The sequence below is a fragment of the Perna viridis genome, chromosome 3 (assembly GCF_037379345.1).
Source record: "Perna viridis isolate PV_CMFRI_1.1 ecotype Kerala chromosome 3, ASM3737934v1, whole genome shotgun sequence".
Taxonomy (NCBI): domain Eukaryota; kingdom Metazoa; phylum Mollusca; class Bivalvia; order Mytilida; family Mytilidae; genus Perna; species Perna viridis.
In genome coordinates this window covers 9,821,364-9,829,871 of record NC_142447.1, presented here as the reverse complement: position 1 = coordinate 9,829,871, position 8,508 = coordinate 9,821,364, and the positions used below count along the sequence as shown (strand labels likewise).

General features: G+C 33.4%; 1 long non-coding RNA gene across 2 annotated transcripts; it reads left to right on the top strand.

The window, feature by feature from the left end:
• Positions 1–254: 254 nt before the first annotated feature.
• On the top strand, positions 255–7,550 carry LOC148620949 (uncharacterized). Of its 2 annotated transcripts, none has more exons than XR_015921039.1 (3): positions 255–376; positions 6,106–6,309; positions 7,432–7,550. It is a non-coding gene; the product is annotated as an uncharacterized LOC148620949 (long non-coding RNA). The 2 variants fall into 2 exon arrangements; XR_015921038.1 differs by having other exon boundaries at positions 304–415.
• The last annotated feature ends 958 nt before the right edge of the window (positions 7,551–8,508 follow it).

Genomic DNA, 8,508 nt, shown 5'->3' with positions numbered 1-8,508 from the left:
CACAGGCAATACAATAGTTCCTATCCCCTATTATTATAATAATACCAGAAGTTCAGGAGCGTTTCACTATTCCTGCTAAATTTGGTTTTATGGGCAACGTGGTTTTCCGAGTAGATAAAAATATGATTCCCCAATATTTTTTTTTATTTTCAGTCTTTATTACAGATATTAACAAAATTGTTACAACGTAGATTTGGGACTTTAAATCAGTCATATAAGACCAGTGAAAAACAGGTGCCGATTTAACTAGCGTAGGTACCGATTAACCAGGTCCCGATTTGACCCGGTACCGAAGTGACTTTATCTTGTGCCGATGTATCCAGATGCCGAAGTGACTAGAATTCACACTAACTGCATGGCTGACAGCAAAATGAAAGTAAGGAAGTTGCGATTGAAAAGTACACATTTCGCAACAGTAAGAGTGTATAACAAACAATTTACGTGATATATGTAAAATATCAAGATATTTAAATGTAATGATTTCGTTTCATAGAACTATGGATTGCTATTTAGTTTTAAAATGGCAAATATCGTACATGTAAGTACGCACCTCTAACAAATCAATAGACAATTTTGAACCTAATATTCAGTTTCTTTTTCCACAGGTTTTTCTACAATAAATATTTATAAAATTAGTCGTTCTTATTTCCTCTGTTGTCAGTTCAACGGTATATTACAGTATGAATTCAATCATACTTAGAGGACAAACATCTGGAAAATCACAAAAGTTGACCAAATTTTTGGGGTTTTTTTTTCTTTACTATGGCAACACATGAAATACGTCATCTTTTTGGGATAATACTATAGAGATCATCAAACTCTACCACCACACCAATTTTCAAGTTGATAGCTACTAAGATTAATGAGATGGCACAATGTCCTCTATTATGACCTATACCCCTTTTCGACTGAAACGGGGGTATAGGTCATAATCCTCTAAATTTTTTTGTGAAGTAAACATCTATGGGTTAATATTCCAAAATATTTGAATTCAGCATACAATTTTAAGCTTTAATATTAAGTTTCATAACATTCTAATGACATTTACATAATTTTCCTAGAGGGTGCCTTACTTAGGATGGCGGCCATCTAAAAAAAAATCTTAAATGTGCATTCAATCACAATTAAATGGTTTTATATAAATCCCAAGTTTGATGAAGATATCTCAAGTCATTTTTCCTACATAAAGAAAAATACCTCTGAAAAATCACAAAAAATTGCGAGTTTTTTTCGTTTTTTCGTTGCCATAGCAACACAATACAAATCGATTCACTTGTTTTGCATAGTACTGTAGAGCTCATCAAACTCCACTACCACACCAATTTTCAAGTTCCTGGCCACCTAGGTTTCCGATATATATCGCAATGTCCTAAATTATGACCTATCAAAAAGCGCCCCTCCTTTCAAATTTTTTTTGCGGTGTACACATCTGTAGGATGAGGCCCAACTTCTGAGTAAGTTTTGTTCCAATCCCTCTATTAATTTCCAAGAAAACGTTCACCGGTAAAAATAAGTTTTAAGTTGTGCTTGCAAGCAAGTCACAAAAGTCCCTTCACGTTCCCCAAATAGTCTCAGAACCCAAAATTTTGAAATCTGCATATAATATTAAGCAAAAATGACATAAAATTTCGATGAATTCAACACTTTTTTTATTGGGCCACCTTACTATGAATGGCAGCCATTTCAAATGGCAGCCATCTAGGATATTTCAACAAATTATGCACATAACCAAGCTTTGATAATACTATTTAAAATTCAGCTGATTTTTTGTGATATATATAAATGTACAATTCCTTAATTAACAAAAAACATCTGAAAAATCACCTTTCGTTTTTTTTGTTCGTTATCCTATATTATGACCTATCCCCCTTTTCCGCCAAAGCATCCCTCTTTTCATTTTTTCCCTTTTTTTGTGGCGTGCACATCTGTAGACTCGTCACTCCACAGGTAATACAATAGTTGCTATCCCCTCTTAAGATAATAATACGAGAAACTCAGGGGCGTTTCACTATTCCTGCTAGATTTGGTTTGATGGGCCAAGTAGTTTTCCATGAAGAAGATAAAAATATATTAACAAAATTGTTGCAGCATAGATTTTGTACTTTTAATCAATCATATAAGACCAGTGAAAAACAGGTGCCGATTTAACTAGCGTAGGTACTCATATAACCAGGTCCCGATTTGACCCGGTGCAGAAGTGACTCTATCTTGTGCCGATGTATCCAGACAGAATTTTAGACAGAATCTGAAGCCGCCATTGAATATAGAATATCATGTTTACCCTAGGTATCAATTTTCATTGAAATCAAACAATGTTGAAATTTTGCCGATTTTGGCGGCCACTTTGAAAAAAATGGCAGCATTCTGGAATTTTTTTTACGCCTATGATGTCAGCAAGTCTAGAGTAGCGTTCTGAGTTATTTTCATACATCTAATGAGTTCCACTAATTTTATAGAATTTTTTGTTTTGTTTTTCCGGGTTTTGTTTTGGTCGCCATTTTGAAATTCCGGAAGTCACTTGCACACCTCCTGAGTATGCTTGATTTTTTTTTTAGCAAAGTTTGTTATGAATCGAATAAACGGTCTCCGAGAAATCGCCAGGATATCTTTACGTGCAGAAGAAGAAGTATAATAATAATAATAATTAAAATTTACGTTTCCACGAAACGTGTAGAAGTCGCCTCCCGTTTCCTTATCTGTGTTTTGAGAAACATATCGTCAGATGGATTGCTTATTATTAATCGAGGTAGCGTAAAGAACCTGCAGATCAAATTTCTTCGAAATCGAATTACTTTCAATTTTTCATCGCGGTGGGGGCCATTTTGAAAATGGCGGTCGATAACCAGTTCAAAATATTGATTGAGCCGCAGATTCTTAATCGGGGTGTCTGAAAGAACCAAGATATCAAATTTCATCAAAATCAGCCAACTTCGAATTTTCGACCGCGGTGGCGGCCATTTTGAAAATGGCGTCCGATCCGTAGCTCCAATTGCCAATTGAGCCGCAGATTATTAATTGGGACGACTCAAAGAACCTAGATATCAATTTTCATTAAAATCGGACAACTTTGAATTTTCGTGCGCAGTGGCGGCCATTTAGAAAATGGTGGCCGATTCGTACGCAATTTTTGGCAAGGAAGGCTATTTATGGCCTAAACTTGACTTAGAGATCGTCGGCAAGTGGGATTCAACCTGAAGTGGAAATTGCCACATGGAACTCCCTAAATATTCTGCGATCTGTTCTCTTTACCTCCCCTTTTCTACCTTGCAAATTTACGTTAGCGTATAGCTCCTCTGCCGATCAATAACTGATGCTTCATTTTTCTTAAGAGTTGGGAGTATTATGACATCGAAGCTTTTGTGATATTTGTTGAATTGCAATATTTCTATGATTATGTGCTTATCTTGAACTATTTGAATTTTGTCTTAGCCAGCAGGTCAAACACGGTACCTCCAATAACCAAAAACAATATGGCGTTGGAAGAACAAGTGACTAATTTCGAAGTACTGATGCCATATTGATTATTACAGACTTTCGTTATGTATCTAGAAAGTGCTGGAATACTAATAAAAAAACTTATTTGCAAGTGTGTTTAAATAACACAGTGAGCAATTATACCACCCAAAAACGTGCTTTATTTAGGTCTTCGGATTTTCAATCTGGTTTTCGGTTAACAATGAGGTTTTGGTTATTCGAGCAACCCGGTCATACATTCAGGTACGAGAACACAATTAATTCCCCTTGGTTTTCATTGTATACGAATATAGTTTCAACTTTGGTAGTAGGTACCTTCCACATTTTTTCATATTTTTACTGGAAACTTATTTGCTGAAGTTTTGCCTCTAATTGGTAGAAAATAGGTTAAAATTACATGAGATTTTTTTTCATTAATCAATTCTGACTAAAAGTTGTGATTTGGTTCAGTGGAAGAAGGTTAAAATTTAGGACTTTTAACTCAGTTCATTTGTCATGTTTACCCCATTTCCAAATTATATGTATTAATTTCAGAAAATGATGGTAAAATTTTCTACAATTTATATATAAAATCCTGTTTGTACATATCTTTAGGCCAGAGAAGTTTTATTCCGTTTGCGCCGGTGGAATTTTTTTAATCTGCTCAAATGTGTATATTGAAATGCACTTGAAAATTAATTGCGGTCTCGTGCCTTCACAAGAAGATGTCGGAAGTTTTTAATTACAGATTTTGTTTTACCTGCCATGTACACTCTTTGAGTTGTTAGTATATTGTTAATGTCTACCATTACAAGATGGGTCCTCTAGGTTTGAAAGTGTTAAATGTTTTTCAATCTTACCAAGGAGTTAAATATAGACTACTATCATGACTGTAAAAATCTATTGCGAATGTCGGGAGCTTCTAATAACGGATTTTTGGAGCTCCAATATACGTTTTTTTTTTTGTGGTGTACAAAAAACATAAGTATAGTTTTAATGGTTTAAGTGAGGGTGTGTGTGTGGGAGGGGGGTTGGCATCCCTCATTTTTATTGGAAAATTATAATTTCATGTGTAAAATTCACAAAAATAGCAAATAATGTCCTACCACCCCCTTTTTCTGAGGAACCCAAGCTGACACCAAGCTGATCCGCCTCTGCCAGATGGGTCCTGTAGGTTTGAGAAAGTGTTCCAGTGTTTGTGAATTAAAGGTATTTTTTGAACAATTTTGATAAAAATATTTTTACATATGCTAAGAGTTTTCAAGTTGTTCTATATTTTATACACATTGTACTGTTGAATACATGTAAATCCTATATACAAATGTGTATCATGTGTGTTTGATTTTATCCCAGGAATTTAAAATGCAAGCAATGTGTACATGTACATGAATGAACATACAAATGTACATGTAGCAAACAATATGAATTATTAAACTAGAAAATAAACATTTGAATCATGGAATTGTTAAGTTAATATGATTTCGAAAGCAGAAACATAAACAATGTCTGTTTCAAGAATGAAAGGCAATTTACATGTAATTAAAATTAGATCTTAATTGCTCCCCCTTTTTTCTATGTCACATGAAGTCATGCGACAAAGGAAGAAGGGGGAGCAATTAAAATCTAATCTGAATTAGATTGAGATGAAATGAAGCCATGTGGTATATATATCACATTGAGTAGTTGATCTTGATCTATCAAAAAGAGGGATATCTAGTAAAAATTAGGTATTTATATGTAGCTAAACAAACTTTTAGAGGATAAAGAGTCGCCGCTTATGACATTACTGCTGAAAATTTTCCTAAATACGTTAAAAAGGATTTGATTACATTTTTATTGTATTAGAAATTTTCCCATTCTCAAATTTTCAATCATTATCATTATGGCTGACCTGTGATTTAAATACCCTATATCACACCCCTAGACTTACATCGTATACCCTAAATCACAAGCCTAGACCTATTTCGGGTATCCCTAGACTTATATTGCATACTGTACAAATGTATATCACACACCTAGACCTTAATGGCATACTGTGTATCACACCCTTAGACCTACATGTATATCGCATATCCTATATCACACCGCTGGACTATATCGCACCCTTAGTCATACATAATATGCACATCATATACTGCATATCACTCCTACATATATATGGCATACCCTATATCACACCCCTAGACCTATATGGCATACCATATACCACACCCTTAGACCTATCAGGTACATGTATATGGCATACCATATATCACACCCCTGGACCTATATGGCATACTATATATCACACCTCTAGACCTGTATTGCAAACCCTATATCACATCTCTAGACCTACATTGCATACCCTATATCACACCCCTAGACCTATATTGCATACCTTATATCACACCCTACACAGAACATACTTGAAGTATAATTAAAATATATGTTTTGATGAACATGACATGCCAAAATCTGTATCTGATGGGGTACCAATCATCGACCTATATCACCCCACGACCAATAGCCCTAATTAGGTTGACATAGGAGTCAAGTGTTGATACCGCATGTGATACAGATTTTGGCATGTAATATTCAGTATGGAATGTACATGTGTATTATATCCATATACATGTAAGTCATGATTGATTATCAATATGGTTCTTTTTTTAGTGCATTGTGAAGATATACATTTAGAATGCAGATCTTAAAGTTAGATACAGGATTTTCATAACACATGAAGGACACAGTCAATTAGGTTAGAAATTCTATGTCCATGAAAGTGGATTGAAAATATGATGGATATCAAGGCACCCAAAAGTAGACCGTTCCTAAGAGCTGATTTCCAGGGACATTCATACATGTACAATGTATTAGGTAAGTGAAGGTATACATAAGTTTGTTCATATACTTCCAATGTACACAATGGTTAAAAATTTTCAGAACTGGTGATAGGTCTACTGTAAACATTGCTAGTGTAGAACAGTTGTCATATGTCTTATCAAAATTTGCAGTTTACATTTGTGTGTCTGTGAACTGGAAATTAATACTGAAAACTTCAAAAATACATGTGCATGTGCTCTAACTATGGTTACTGGCATATACAGTACAGTATTAAAAAAAAGATTTCATTCATGAAATCATAATATTTGTAATATAATAATACATGTATCAAATTTACTTAACAATGTGACATTAATTGCTCATAAATAAATCAACATACAGGGATGGATCCAGATATTTTGAAATGGGGGATCCACACATCATTATAAATCATCAGGTAACTAGAAACCATACATGGGAGAAGCCTTAAAGCAATATCATGAGTAAAATTTCCAGTTTCTGTATTTAGAAGTTTTGTCTAGTACATGAAATGGCTCTAATTTATTGTTTTAAACTCACCACTTCAAACCACTTTAATGATCTTCATGATTATCAGGGGATGTTGTTTTAACAATGACCACCTGTCAGTCAGGTGAAAAGTAACCTATTCTACTCATACATATGTTAATGAAAGAAAGATGTGCTCATGAAGTACACTGTACTACATTTTTGTAAAGTTTGTTATGTTTTATTTAAGACAAATTTGAATTATTTTAGAGAAAGAAATGTTTATTTTTTTTCCTAATTAAGACAGCTGATAAAGATATTTTAAGAATAACATTTCAGAACACTAAAATATAAGATATATTTATTGCATTAACTTTTTATAATGTAGGACAGAAATTATAATGCTACAGAAGAAGTACTATTTCTATCAACCAGTACTGACTAGGTGGCTTAAAAACCAGTAAAAACCTGGAACAATGATAACCTCTATTTTTGCCTGATTTTGCACACAAGTATAAATACATGTAAAAATATTTCTCATCAAGAGAAGGTTTCTCTACTTACATATGATGTGGCTAAAATACATGTATATTCTAATGCATTTACATATTGTAACATTTTGCAATTATCAAAGGCACTGTTATCATATTTTCCTTGATTTCTTTTCAGTTGTAATCCCTTTGAAAGTTTCACTAGATGTAGCGAGAAGAAAGCAAAAGCAAAATGAACTATTTTTGTGCTGGTACATGTCATCATCTCTTAATAAAAACTACAAATATGAAGTCTGATTTCGTAGCACTTATTTGTTGGAAAAATGTAAGAGTTACTTTTAATATAATATAATACGTATCGGTGAAACAATCATGCAGAAAAAAATGAAAGAAATGCACATACATTATTGAAGGCAGACAGATATAAAACACTCTGCTTAAGCGCAATAATTATTAATCATAAAAAGTGGTACTCATGGGGTATGGGTTCACTAGTAACCTTTTTGTTTTGGAAAGTAGAAAAGATAGATTTATATTCAAAGTGCATTTGTTATAAAGAAAGACAAAATATTTCCTGTATTCACTACATCTCTTTATCCTTGACTTTCCGTCTTGATTGGAATCTTAAATTGCTAAAATATTAGGTACAACCAAAGTTTTTTTTAGTTTAAAGATTTTTAAACTGCATAGCAGTTTTGATAACAAGAGTTTGTATCCTTGTTTGAATTGAAAAAAATCCTAGAGAAAGGTAATTATTTATTGTAAAAAAGTGTATAGTTTTGGCATTTTCAACTCGGGGCAGCCTAATCTAGACAAAAATGATAAGGACAAGCTTTACTAAATTCTGTTTGAAAACTAACAATATTGACATATTTGTTCATTTAATCTATTACAAATCACTGTCAAAGAGAGCACAAACAAGGAGAAGTTTTTTTGCTCATTTCACCCTGTAGATTAGGTCCTTGGTCAACCTAGCTCACCTAGTCCACAGGATTCATTTCTACTTCATGCATCTCCAACCCAAAATTTCAAAGTGTAGATCTTTTCTTACTTTGAAAATCCATATGATATTGATAGTCAGTGATTCATAGTGAAGTTTTTGTAGAAATGCCGGTTTAGGTGTAAAGTGTCAAGAAATTTGAGGACATAAACGTACACAACCAGAAATACCAAAAACAATACTAAAAAAAAAGAAGATCCATCAACGCAATAATAAAAAAAAGCAGTATTGATATGCATTTCATTAAAACAGATG